Here is a 14,649-nt window from a genome sequence, read left to right on the forward strand (position 1 = left end):
CCTGTCCAGGTTCAGCTAACCTTGCCAGTGGTCAGCGACAGGGTGGGCTGAGGTGAGGATGGCATAAGCACTATAAGTTTCCCTCTCCCATCCTATGCTCCTGCAACCAGTTCCCTGGGAGTTTCCTGCCTTTCTTCACAGTTATCCACACACCCTCAAAAACTGTCTCTTCAGCTAAAGTCGGTAGAAGCTGTGTTGTAAATGTGTTGTAAATACATTGTAATATACTAATACAAATAATAAAGAAATAAAGTTTCTCCCTCACTATCCTTGTTCTAAGGACCACCCCATTATAAAACAAATACTATAGGATTAAAAACACACCAGGAGAGCCATCTTTCTAACTGGGTAGAGGTTGAGCTAAAGTTTCAGAAACATCTTTCCTGAGTGTTCCCTCAAACTTGGAAGATGAAAATATAAATGAGCCCACAAGCTCTTCAGTTCTTGGAGGATCACTCCCCTCCATTGGACTAGCTATTTTTCTTGATACTGCTGAGAGGTATTAATGAGTATTTATTCACTCAGTATTAGGAGGAGAAAGCTTGCATTTGCCTTGTCAATGTTTTGTTTGCTTGTTCCTTTTTGGGTTCCAGGACCCATTTCCTTTTGGTTCCAGATGCTGTCCCCCAAAGGAATCAGTGATGCCTTTCTCCAGATCTTTCTTTCTCAGAGTCTGCAGTTTTATCTAACTTGAGCTAAACTATTGAAAATATGGCTTCCAACATGCATTGCATTTTCTTCTCACGAATAAGAATTGAACCTATCATTTGCCAACAAGTGTACCAGGCTTGTTATGAGAGAGTTTACTGTGGTGGAGGAGCAGGGGGTTTTGGTACGGCTGAGGAAGGATGCAGAGAAATGACCGTATTCACAGCCACTGGGATTCATACTAGGAGTCAACTGCTTCTTGGGTATGACAGTTGTACTGTTTCCAGTGAGGGTTCTGGGTTCGGTATGTATACACAGGTTAAGTTTCCTCTAGTCTCGATTACTTTAGGTGTAATCTCATGGAAGCCAGGGACAAAATTATTTTTAACTTTTCCATCACTCTTAGATTCTCTGACAATTAAACAAATAAGTTCAGACTCCTCACCTTTGCAGCTGACTGCAAGTAGGACCAAGATATGTTTAGGCCTGGAAGTGCCAAGAGCTGCCAGAGACCTCCTTTTTAGAAGATCATCAACCTAAGGTTGACCTCTTCTGAGATGACCAGAATTGTTTTATGAGTAAACACCCACCATTAATTTGCTCATCAAAGTTTTCCTGTAACATGCACTTTCTAATTGTGCAAGAAATTCTTTCCACTTGATTTCCAAGAAATTCCATTTGATTTTTAGATTATGAGGCTTATAGAGTCTGATTCCATTTGGGTAAACGGTTTAGTGCAAAGCAATAAATAATGAAGTCTTATTTCACTGTATTTCCCAAATATTGCCTGGGATATACTTATGCCAAACAATTTTTCTTTGTTTACATGAAATTCAAATTTAACTAGGTATCTTATATTTTTATTTACTAAGTCTGGCAGCCTTAGAAGGTAAGCACTTGAGAAATGGATTTTGAATGGATCCACATTGTATGTGTCTGGGTGTGTTTGTATTTTAGGTGTGTATTTTGGGGGACAGAAGGGAGAGTCTAGGGAAGAATTTCTTGGGCAATTAGACAAGTGCATGTTACAGGAAAAGTCTGATGGGCAAATTAATGGTGTGTGTTTACTCATCAAACAACTCTGCTCATCTCAGAGGAGGTCAACCCTAGGCTTGGGGATCTTCTAAGGAGGAGGTCTCTGGCAGCTCTTGGCACTAGGGCCTTAGTGAGAGACTAAGTGGTGAAAGGTGAAAGGAATCCTGCAGTATGCCAAGAAAATGGAACTCCTTTATGATGGCCAGCCAGCGGGACCTTGGGCATCTCTCTTAAGCCTGCTTTGTCTCACTTTCCACATCTGCCAAATGGGATTAATAATGATTATTTTATTTACATCATGGATTTATTTTGAACCATAAATTATCATGATGCTCACACTCTTTGAAACAGTGTAAACTTCCTGTATGACTAAAGGAAATGGACTCTGTTTTGCCAAAATATACTGAGCTGTACCACATGGTTTTAGGGAATCCAGGCTTTGGATCTTACCTTGGAATCCAGACTTTGGACGCCCTTGATAGGTAAACTCTTCTCCCATCCCAAACTCTCCCCTTTCAGCAACGAGAGTCCATTTGGAAAAGGTCTCAGGTGGTTTTGTCTTTCTCTGATGCTGTTTTGAGGTGGCTACTGTTCTCAGTACCTCAGTGGGATTCCAAAGTGTGACCAAAGAGGATTTGGGATATTTATGTACAAGCTGGCTCAACTTAGCAGAAAAATATCTGGGCAAAAATTGAGAGTAGAAAATGATTGAACATGAATTTCTCCACAATGATTCTAGTATCTCTACTCAGGTGCATAAACAGAATGTGTCACATACATAATAAGACATATAATTCACATTGCACTTGAGAGTTTACTACATGCCTTTTCACACACATTATCTCATCCATGCATATATTATCTTCCTGTGGGCAAAAACAGACCTTTTGCTTCTCTGTACACACGGGTGGAGGAGCACAAGCTGCAGAGTGGGTGACTGAGTGACCAGACCTACTCACACTTCCACCAGCATTGAGTTGTCCTTGATCATGTGGGCTGCGCCATCACACTCAGCATTCTGTAAATCATTGGTACTTATGTTGAACGTAGTACTTTATCATGCCATTGTTCACCAGACTTGTAAGCTCTAAGAGGGCAGAGATTTTTGTATCTTTTGTCTATTGTTTTATTCTCAGTATCAAGAATATTGCACATAACAGCTGCTCAAATATTTACTGAGTAACTGAATAAGTGAATTGTTCTTCATAATTAGTTACATCTTCTCAAATAGATTCTCACAGCTGTGAGGGTAATTTCCCTTGTCCCCCCAGTGTACCTGGCATGGTGCTGAAGAACCTGAATGTTAGTGATGCGATTTATGTGTAATTGACTCACCCAGGCACATGGAAATGTGTTTTGAATCGGTAGATAGAGCCATTTTAAGGCCAAACGCACTCTTACTTTTGAAATCCTAATCTCATATTATATTAATCTTTAAAATGCATGTACATGTCACCCTATATGTGAGTGCGCATGCACATATTTCTGCTGTAAAATAATTTTTATAACTTGCTTTGTTAATTATTACTTCAATTATCATTTTGATTTCACAGCTTCCGTTTTGTAATTTGGAGCCTTTTTTTTCATCTCGAACATTTTTTTGGCCCTTGACAACCCCACATCCCCTAGGCACTGTGCCTACAGCGCCTGATGCATAAAATGGCTTTGCCTGTGGGCACTTCTAGGACAAGAGTGACCTAAAAGGAACAAGAGGATGCATCAAAATCGAGTTGCGCGTCCCAGTGAAACTGTTCGCCATCTCCTTTCATCCTGTTCCCGGGCCTTCTCTTTTGCCCTGCCCCATCTGCCAGACTCCAGGCCTGTGCAGAGAGGGCGAACTCTGAGTTTTATGGTATCTGTAGTTGTCCCCCAAGTGCAAGCGTCTAATTAGGCTTGACACTGCCGAGGCGTTTCCCTGACATTTATGTCACTGTCTCTCAATCTTCAGCAGCATTCGGTCTTGTGGGAAGCACAACAAACAATGTCAGAAACAACATAAAATTCCCCGTTAGAGGAGGCCCTCGGAAACGGTGCCGCTGTTTATTAGGTTCACTAAAAGGGGAGGCCGAAGGGTGGGGCCGGGTGTGCAGATTCCGGCTTGGAGGAAGAAATAAAACGGCTCATTTAAATTCTTAAGAACTGCATAGGAGGCAGAAGACACAATGAGGATCTTAGAGAAGAAAGGCCATCAGTTGAACAAACTAATCACATGGTAATCAAAGGGGAGTGATTCGCTGCCTACTGGGAAGTACTTTAGAAGAAGTTCCAGCCAGGGAGAGGAAAGACCCTATAGAATGACAGCTCTCATAAATTACAGATTTTTAAAAATTGCACAAAGGAATGTGCAATAACGTGCGAAATGGATTTAAAGACGAAAAGTTCTCAAAGCATCTGGGCAAAGCCAGGAAACAGGCAGGGATAGGTTGGGGGAGGCTCTGATCCCGCGTCGGAGGTCCACGCCCCCCCGCAAGCCACGCCTCTCGCGCAAGGTCCCGCCCCCCACGCTAAATCCCGCCTCTCGCAAAGCTCCGCGAGGATCTGCGTGCCTGGCTTTGATGCGGGGATGCCCTTCGTATGATTAGACTGGAACCAAGTAGCCTGGAACAAACACCCTAATCAGGGAGCAGGTAGCTGGACTCTCTCCACTGCACACTGCACTACCACTACCAGTTTTACAGACTGGAAATTCTTAGCCTTTACCACGGCACAGGAAGGCAGGGGGAAGCAGCATGACTTGGAGTCTGACTTCTGGGCTGAGGCTAGGCTTCCCGCTCCATAGGGTGGGCTGCTTGGTGGGGTGGGGTTCCTGGGAGGACTGCCAACTCAGAGCTCCTCTCCCCCTAGGCTTGTCCTCAAGCTAGGCTGAGCACTCAAGCCCTCTGCCCAGTCTGCTGTAGCCATTTTGGTCATGTGGAATCGTAGCCTTGCTGGGAAGGGCAGCAGAGGCCAAGGTGGCTGGGAGGTGCTTCTGTACATCAGGGCTAGGCCAGCTCTCAGCCAAGGGAAAGGAAGGCAAGCTCTGCCTCCTGGCCTCCCGCCTTTGCAACCAGGAGCCCCTTTCTTGCACTGGTGCCCAAGGTAGCTGCCTTGAGGCCTCTTCTTTTTCTCAGGTGGTAAAAAAGTGATGACTAGCCAAGCCTTCAGATGTGATTGTACCTAGGACCGTCTTTGTAAAGGTGATTTGAGAAGTTGGGAAAGTCGTGACAAGTCAGAAGTATTAGCACTGGGTGCTCTTTCTAACTGTGTGATCTGGGGACAGGTAATTAACCTCTCTGGGTCAAAGTTAAAGGGCAGGTGGGACTAGTACCTTCTTCTGAGTTGTGATAAACCCAAATGAAGTTCTGGATGTAAGTAGCTCAGCACAAAGCCCAGCATAGAGTGAGTGTTCAGTAATGTCTGCTATTGTTTTGCTCCTAAGGTCACCCTGAGCATGGCGGCTGGTGGTGGAGAGAGGCAAGGGTGGGCTTAGCTACCTGCTCTCTTCCTGACCTCCTAGAGGAACCTGAGTGGAGAAGGAGCATTGGCTTGTATGAGTTCCTAACAGAGTCTGCGAGGAACTGTGAAAGCTCCTTTCCTTCTCTCCAGACCCTGGCACGAGGGTGAACATGCTTAGTACTCTGGACATTAGTCAGCCCCATCATTGGAAGATTTGACTGGTTGCTGCACTGTGGATGGCGGGCTTGTAGACTATAGATTCCAGCTCCTGTTAGGAATGGATTAAATCTAACCTGCAGCCGCCACATGAGTGGCTTTCTTGGGGATCAGTCACACATGTGAGCCAGGCCTCAGACACATCGAAGGGAAATCAGTCTCCACTCCGGATGGTCAGTCGGGGCCCAGAGCCTCAAGGTCAGCTTTTGGGGGTCTGCCAGTCTTGTCAGCAGTCCAGCTCTGTGCCGTCATCCATTCAGTCTTTGGCATCAGAGAGGAAGGGAGTGTCTGGGGACTTTCCATGGGACCGGTTTAGCTGTGAACTCAGAAGAGAGAAAATAGGTGTGGTGAGAATCTAGCTGTCTCTGGCATAGACTCCTGAATGTTACAGGGTAGCTCTAAAGCTGGGCCCGAGCTTCTTCACTGGAGGTCCCTGAATTTGTGGAGGATTCATGCATCTCTTGCAATTGGATGCAAAATGTATGTATGAATGTATTCACTTTTATCCTCTTCTTAAAGGATTTGGGACTCCCCAAATACAAAGAATCTTTGCTTTATCTTGCTTTCTAGTCCAATGGGAAGACTTTGGGGCTGACAGTTTAGATGAATTCCCAACATGAGTCTACTCCAGCCTTATCCAGCCTCATGGATTCCAGATTAGATTCTGTGAGTTGATGATATTGGGGCCACCAGGCCAGGACAAGGCTGAGAGGGCTGAAGCCCTGCCCCTGGTTGGACCAGAGTAGAATGTCTGCCTTCTACATCCGACATTCTTTGAAAAGATGTCAGGGTTAGGGTCAGGATTTCTATCTCCCTTACTCCCTCTTTCGTTTTCTTCCTTCCTTCTAGTAGAGAGCAAATGATGGGTAAGAGGCAGAGATTTATGAGCACCTTACCTCATGGTGGCGCTGCTATTGAGAGGCTGTCAGCTTTAGGAAGAGAAAGGTTTACTTGGCTGTGAAGAATCCGAGACTGCGATGGGCAGGGTTAGGGCCCTTCCAGAACAGATCCAGGAGCAAGGGTCATCCGGATCTCTCCAGTTTTCATGTTCAGGCGGGCAGGGAGAGGAGGGAGAGGGATGTCAGGGAAGGGAGTCCCAGACGCCCATTTGAGACAGCCTCTGTGAGGGATGAAAGGCGACTCGATGGGAAAATTGACATTTTGCACGTTGTCTCAATGCCGTGTCTGCCTGCGATGGGCTCAGAGCGCCATTGTTTTCTTCCTGGTGACGGGCTCCACCTGAAAGCCCTTCCAGACGTCGAGGGCATGGCTGAGGGGTTACAAACGGTTCCGTGGCTTAAAAAGAAAAATTGGAAAAACCGCTGGTGTAGCCTAACAATGGGGCTTTGTGCTCTTGCCCGACCCTGCCTACCAGAGGGCCTTTTGTTTTCAACAATTCCTGGCACCGGACTTCAGGAGGCCATGGGCCCTGCTTTTCTCTTAAAGTCAGAAATACTTGCAGCTGGCATTTTGTTTCATCCTATCTCCTCAATTCGAGGGACCTACCCCCCTCTGAGGCCACGGCTGAACAGGAGTGGCCTGCTCTCTCTCTCTCCTATTTGTAAGACAGGGCGGGAGACAATACTCAGTCCGGCCTGGAGCGCCGGCTGTCTGGGTGAGTGCGACGCCAGCTGTCAGCCTGGGATAAGGTCAGACAGAGGCCACCCTGGTCCCAGGTGGGCAGGGGTCACCCAGGTGACCAGACTGCACCGGAGGCCCAGAAAGTGTGCACGAGCATGAACTGTTGGGCTCTCCTGCGGGAGAGGAGCTGCAAGCACTGATGGGAATCCACTGCAGACCCTGGCCAGGGGGCCAGCATCATTCCAGGTGCCTCTGTCCCTTCAGGAAGTTTGGGGTCTTCATTAAGCCTGTGCGTCTGCAGCCCGAACACAGGGGTATCCAGGCTGCACTGGTCGGGTGGCCTTTCTCTGTTAATAGTTTTGTCATCTGGAGGAGTGCTTCAGGAAGAGGCGGTGCATTGGATCAAGTCCTCTCTGGTTTTGGAGACAGTAAAGCGTAATGATTAAGAAAGAACCTTCTGAAGCCAGACAACCTATGTTCAAATTCTGCTTAGCCACTGAGTAACTTGGCAACAGAGGGCTTGTGCCTCAGTTTGTTAATCTATAAAATAGGCCTAATGAGAGTATGTACTTATTTTGTAGGGTTGTCATGGGTTTGAGTTGATGCATGTAACACTTAGAGCAGTGCCTGTTAAACAGTAAGCACTCAATTAATGTCCGTTTTCATTATTAGCAAGAAATATCTCCAGGGGAAAGAGACCTTTCCCACTGATGACAATGCAGGGGCTCTGTGAGTGGTGTTTATGTCTGTCTGTCACCGTCACTGCTCCTGAGAAACCTTCTTTTATCACTCAGACAAGGTTGCCTTTTCTTTTAATTGCTTTGATATTTGTGGTCTTGCACCTTCTAACTGAAAAAATTCCTTTAGGTTGTGTTCTCTGCCTTATCTTTTTCTGTCCATTCTCCCAGCTATTAATATAATAAATTCTTGTTAAATATTTTTTGCTTCACAGATTTCACACTGCTTTTTAAAAACAACTCATACTCTTTGTAGGAATATCCATCATAAAAAGAAAAATCTCTAGTCTAGGATAATGTTCTTAAAGTTTTGTGCTTTTGATAAACCCTCCTTTTTTTTTTTTTTTTTTTTTGAGATAGAATCTTGCTCTGTTACCAGGCTGGAGTGCAGTGGCTCGATCTCGGCTCACTGCAACCTCTGCCACCCAGGTTTAAGTGATTATCCTGCCTCAACCTCCCAAGTAGCTGGGACTGCAGGCACACACCATCACACCCAGCTAATTTTTGTATTTTTAGTAGAGATGGGGTTTCACCATATTGGCCAGGATGGTCTCTATCTCTTGACCTCATGATTCGCCTGCCTCAGCCTCCCAAAGTGCTGGGATTACAGGTGTGAGCCACCATGCCCAGCCATAAACTCCATTTTTTAAAGAATAGTGCTCTACCTGATCAAAACTACATTGTAAAGCTATCATAATAAAACAGTATGGTACCTATTCAGAGAGAAGACAGAAACAGCAGTGGAACAAAATATAGTAGGTAAAGCTCATGAATTGATAAAAATTTATTATTTTTTGTACATAAAAATTATTATTAAAAATTATTAAAAATTTATTTTCAATAAATAAAAGTTATTTATTGAAAGTCAATAAATACAGCCAGATTTGTATGAGACTTTATTAAATTTTAAAGGTGGCGTTGAAAATCAATGGGTAATTGATGTATTAGTCAGCAGTGTTGAGACAGCTATTTGGAAAAATAGATATTTTGAAAAATAAGTAAATCTGGATCCCTAAATTGAAAAAGACTATAATCACAAAGTAAATGAAAATTTTAATGAGATTCAAGTACAGCAGACGTGAAACTATGGGAGCTATAAAAGAAAAACTGATTAGTTTGATAATATAAAATCTGAAACTTTCATATGGCAAAATATTATCAAACTAGGAAATAAAATACAGCTAACTGGGTCTATATAGCAAAAATACCATAGACAAAGTGAAAAAAAAAGACTATCTGGGGAATATTTTTGTAACATATTTTCTTAATATGCAAAGAGCAATCAATAAATCAAAAAGACAAATATAACAATAAGAAAGTAGGCAAAACTCATGAATTGATACATGTTTTAACCTGCTTTCTAAAAACTATTGGATAATCTCTTGTATATTTGTTGTTCACCAATGTCTTTTTTCTTTGAAATATCAATTCATGAGCTTTGCCTACTATAAGCCCTTAGTGAAAGTATGCCTAATAGCTGGCTAGAGAACAATGGGATCAGGTCTTCCACTTGTGGGTCTCTTTCTCCTTTGATTCCTAGTTCAGGTGGCTTCTTCTCTGCCTGCCCTGCCCTGTCCTGCTGCTGACAACCACACTTTCAGATCTGAAGGAGTGGTGTACACTCCCTCCCTGTGTTTCCTGTGCTCTTCCACTCCATCTTTGGTCTGCTGCTCAGAAGGCTACCTGGTGCCCACTTGACCTTCAGGGCTCACCTCTGAGTCCAAAGGCACTCTTCTCCTTCTGGAAGGTCTCCTTTTTGTTAGAATGCCATGGTTGTCAAGCTTAGCTCACGTTAATTGTGGCCTGCTTCTTGACTTGATTAATGGAGATGCATATGCATATTTAAAAGCAAAATTGACCAAAATTAACTTTCAGCAGTTTTAGTCACTTAGATCCCAGCAACTCTAATCTCAGTCTTTGAAAATAAGTTCCCTGTGCATAGTGAAACTTGCAGCTGGTTAGTGCCTCTAAATTATACCCATGATTCAGATGATGACTGATGCAGAAGGACTCTTGCCATTGGGCAGATAAGTCAGAAGGTCAGCTGCCTCTGGCCCTGCCAGGGCAGTGGGCGTATTCTCCAAGTCCGTCGGGGATCAGGCTGCAATGTGTTTGCCCATCATGACTTTCCTTTGTAAGTCTTCACAGATGAGAAAACGTGTCAGGGACCTGACTAAGCAAGACCTGGAATTTTGAGCCAGATCTATAATGTGGAAACATGAAAATATTTTCATCTGGATTAATGCCCTGCTGGTGGTATCTTTCTATAACTATCCAGGGATAAAGTCTAACCGGAATAATAATAATTTAAAAAAATCCCAACAGAGCCTCCAAACATCCTACCCTCATCAGAAACTTGGCAGCATGATTTTGTGTGGTTTTTTTTTTTTTTTTTTTTGTATAGTCCTGTTGGAAAGCAGACCCCTGGAACTGTTCACTTGTATAGCTTCCCGGCCCAAGCTAGGATTCTAGCATGAAGATAGTCTATGATGTTTTTCCCTCTTGATTTTGTGCACTTGATTTTGTGCACTTGATTTATTGTGCACTTGATTATTATTTCTTCTATTTATATCTTTATTTTCCTTTTCTGAAGCTGTCAATGATACACCAACATTGCAATAGAAGACGGTCTTCTGAAAAGTTTCCTTTTGCAGTGGAAGTTGTGCGACAGGGTGGGAGAAAATGAAAAAGATATAGGGGGTGGGGCAAATAAGAAGTGTAGAGGCGAGGGTCACCATTCTGCAGAGTCTGCCTGCAGAAGACGCTGCAGTAGAGGCTTTTCTGGCTATAGAAGCCTCAACAGAATGTCCTGGGCCTGGGGTTGCCCTTCACTGCTATTGTGAGAGAATCTAGGCATAGGGACCAAGACCAGGAACCCTTGCCTTGACCACTCAATCTCTGCCTGCATTTAGCAGTGATTTGCTAGACCCATCTTTCTATAATGGAGATTATTTGGTTTGAAAAAAACCTTATTTTTTATTAATGGTGGCAGTGGGGGTGCATAAGCAATGCTGTTCCACAGATGATGCGCACGGGACAAGTGAGAAGGGAAAGGGACCTTGTGCTAGAACCAGTACAGAATTCAGAGCCATTTCTCTTGGCTGATTATTTGGTGTTGGATAGTGGATAAAGTGTTTGGTCCTCTCTGATGAGGTGCAGGCATTAATTTCTGGTAGATTCTGACGACACTGCTAGGAAAAGAAGGTGTGACAATGATTCTGTAGGAGAAACTGGGGGGTAGAAACGAGAATGAAATTCCTTTTGAAATGTGCCTAGATACTATTCAGAGGAAATTAGTGGTTGAAAGCTGGCAGTTGGAGCACAAAGTATTAGACAATGACTTACTATCATGGCCTTAAAAATAAGCCTAGACATATTTTCTTTTGCCCACACCAATGTTTTCTCTACCACAGATATAGTGGTAGAAAAGTGGACAAAGTCAGTATTTATTTTTTCTCCAGGGTGGGTAGAAAACAAAGAAGTAAACAAACACACTAGGCTTTCAGGTAAGGACTTATTTCCAAGGCTGCACTAAGGTAACCTTTTTAAGGGAGGTGACACTGGACTTGGAGGTTGGGAGAGGGTCACAGTATCTAAAGACTAGAAGAACAGTAAATCCAAGTGCAGTTGCCTCTTAATTGTATCCTGTGTCTTTGGCCTTGAAGGGCAGAGACTCAGAATTGGTCCAGTCTGATGCTTCATTGGTCGTAAAGATTTAATTACAATCCTTATTTGACCAGGATTGTAACATGAGACTCAGTTAGTATTTACTAGGATTATCTCTCATTGCCCCTCACTTTCTCCCCTTCCCGCCCACCCACCTTCCTTTAGTCCCCCCTCCCCATTAAAAGGATGACCAGTTTTGAATTACGGTAATAGCTGCACTCTTGGTTTAGGACTAACCTCCCTGAAATTTTCAGGACCACTAATTTGTGGTTACTCCAGTGCTAGAATGAACTTGGCGCTCTGGCCTTTAGACTGGCAATGCAGTAAAAGTTTAAAGCGAAGACTGCCTCAGAGCCAAAAGAAGAGAGGAGATTGAAACCTAAAGGTTATCCTGAAATGCACTTTACTGTTATCTATGAGAACAAATGAGTTAAAAAAATTTCAAATACCAGAATACCCTACAGGGAGGAGATATAACTATTAAAGGGCTGTTATAGCTGCAATAAATGTAGGAACAATAAAAATAAATTGATGAAGTAAATGTCAGCGCTGTTCCCCTGAGCTGCCCCCACACCTTTGTCCAAAAGTAGAACATCTCCAATTACAGAGGGTGGAAACAGCCTTCAATGACAATATGACAAGGACAGAACACAGAACGCTGGCACAGAGAACACAATTATGCACAGCCTTGAAAAATTGTATCATAGCACAATGCATGGGAGAAATCAATTAATGATGCAGGGCTTCCACTGCTGTCTAATAATCCTAGAAAGGAAAGGAGGGAAAAAATACTCTGTACATCCAGCGCATCAAAAAGTTGACCCTTAAGTGGAAGTCTACATAATACCAGAGGTCAGTCCTCAGAGTTTATAGCATCTGAAATACTCTTTTTTTTTTGCTCAAATTTTTTCTCCTTAGAAAAAAAGTCTAACAGTCTTAAGGAGGCATTTAAGTAAAAGTCACTTCTTCTGTGGTTAAATAGCCTTGAAAAAGAGAGTTCTTTGGTGGAAAGGGCAGGGATGAGCAAAGCGCGTGGTTGTTGTCGCAAGCCCACCAGCTGAAAGGGAAAAGGCAAAAGTTAGGCGTAAACACGGTGGAAGGTAGAAGGTGATTTATCTTGTGCAATTTACAACAGGTGCTAAACATTACGAAAACCAGAGCTATTAAGCAATCAAATTAAGCTATAATTATAACTGAAGAAAACTGTACAGGAATTCTAATTAATTCAAATCTGAACATGTCCAAGAGGAATGCTCCAGCAACCCCACTTCTGAATAAAACAAAACAAAAATAACCCTTGGATAATGCTTTCAGATTGCACAGGAAATTAAGAAATACTTCTCAGCCTGAATATTCCAAGCATTCCTTATTAAATAGTGAGAGAAATTCCCTGCAATGCCTCGGCACTTGGCTTTTCAGGTACACACCGCCTAAAGCATGTAGTTGGGGCGGGGTTGGGGGGGGTCGCTTAACTCGGCAGGATTTGAAGAAGGAGTGGACCGAGGGATTCCACCGTTTATATAAGTACTTCAAAGGGTCTGAAGGGTTAGCTCATTCTTCTCGCCTTTGAAGGTTTTTCGCAGGGCATGGGAGCCTTTTAAAGAGCTCTCCAACACTCCCTTTTTATTTCTTTATTTATTTATTTGTGTGTGTGTCTTCTGGACCAATTCCATTTTTTTCCCCAGCCACTCCTTTTCCAATCCTCAATGGCAATCTTTTCACCTGACTTGAGCTTTCTGCTTTTCTCCCCCTTCAGGGAGCTCACGGATGTCAGGAGAACAGGGCACGGTTTTCCACGGGATGTGCCAAAACCATGGTACGTTGCATTCGATTAAGATGTTGTGGGAAGAAGAGGTTTAGATATTTGAAAAATATTTCCAACCCAAAGAGTGAACCATTTGATTAGGGTTTCTATTTCGCTAATTCATGTTTCTTTGATTTTAACAATTCAAGAATAGGAACAACAAAAACAACAGCAATGGGAGCAACATTTGTCAAAAGCTTGTTATGTATCATTCTAAATTCTTTACCCGGATGTCTTAGTTCATTCCTTCTGCCATAACAAAATACCTGAGACTGGGTAATTTATAGATAATAGAAATTTACTTCTCACAGTTCTGGAGGCTGGGAAGTCCAAGATCAAGTTGTCAGCAGATTACATCTGGTAAAGGCTATTCTCTGCTTCCAAAATGGTGTCTCTTGCTGTGTCTTCACATGGCAGAAGAGATGGAAGGGCCAAATTTGCCCCATCAAGCCCTTTTGCAAAACACAAATCCCTTAGAAGCAGAACTTTGTGGTGTTGTCTGTAGTTCCAGGTACTTGGGAGACTGAAGCAGGAGAATTACTTGAGCTCAGGAGGTCAAGGCTACAGTGTGTGATGACTGTGCCTATGAGCAGCCACTGCACTCCAGCCTTGGCCACACAACAAGACCTCATTTCTAAAAAATAAAGAAAAAGAAAAAAGGAAAAAGACATTAATTCCATCCATGAGGCTTGGTCTCATGGCCTAATCACCTTCAAAAGTCCCCACCATTTAATACTGTTGTAATGGGACTTAAGTTTCAGCATGAATTTTGGAGAGGACACAAACATTCAAACCACAGTACTAGATTATCTCAATTAATTCCCTCAACCACTCTATCAAGTAGGCAATCTTAGAGTACTCATTTTACAGAAGAAGAGCCAAGACCTGCTGTTGGCTGTTAAACAGATTATAAAACAAAGACCCCTTTCATGTTATTCCTGTGATTCTTGTACATTTCTAAATAATTCCTTGCAATTTCTCTTTGCTTTCCACTGGGTTAAAGTGGTTGAGAGTGTGTGTGGGGGAGGAATGTTTTCTCAGGGTGAGTTTGCCTTCTGGACTGAAAAGGTGGCATGGCCCTTGTCATTAGCATAGTTTTGCCCACCATTTTGAATATCTGTTTTTCAACACATCCTTGACGCTTGCCTTGACTTTGCTTCCATTCATATAACGATATGGTGCTTGGGGGGTAAAGATGTATGAAGAAACACTGAATTTGTGGATACTGTCAAATTCATAGCACTTTTCACTATTACTGGAGTTTGTGTTCTCACGGGAAGCGCCATGCTCACTGTTGACAGCATTGACAAAAGGTATAGGGCTTATTTTTCTTCTGTGGTCTGGGTTCTCTAGGTCACATCCCCTCTCCCTTTGATTCATTGTGTAAGAGAGGGTTGGTACCTAGTTTGGCAAGATTAGTTCATAAATGTTTGCTGGAAGCAATTCTCATAGTAGCAGTATGAAGAAATCCTAATTTTCATTGGTAGATGAGGAAATCAAGAATTTAAGAGTTGGAAATGTGGCGAG

At 43.1% G+C, this 14,649-nt stretch overlaps 1 long non-coding RNA gene across 1 annotated transcript in view; it reads left to right on the forward strand.

Annotated features, from left to right (window-relative positions):
- The first annotated feature begins 3,721 nt into the window (after positions 1–3,721).
- Positions 3,722–14,649, forward strand: part of LOC144333604 (uncharacterized) — a 49,243-nt gene continuing 38,315 nt past the window's right edge. Inside the window, exons 1-2 of the long non-coding RNA XR_013402484.1 lie at positions 3,722–4,310; positions 13,075–13,134. This is a non-coding gene — a long non-coding RNA (uncharacterized LOC144333604). The remainder of the gene's footprint in view (positions 4,311–13,074; positions 13,135–14,649) is intronic.

Source organism: Macaca mulatta, chromosome 13 (genome assembly GCF_049350105.2).
Source record: "Macaca mulatta isolate MMU2019108-1 chromosome 13, T2T-MMU8v2.0, whole genome shotgun sequence".
In the NCBI taxonomy this organism is placed as follows: Eukaryota; Metazoa; Chordata; class Mammalia; order Primates; family Cercopithecidae; genus Macaca; species Macaca mulatta.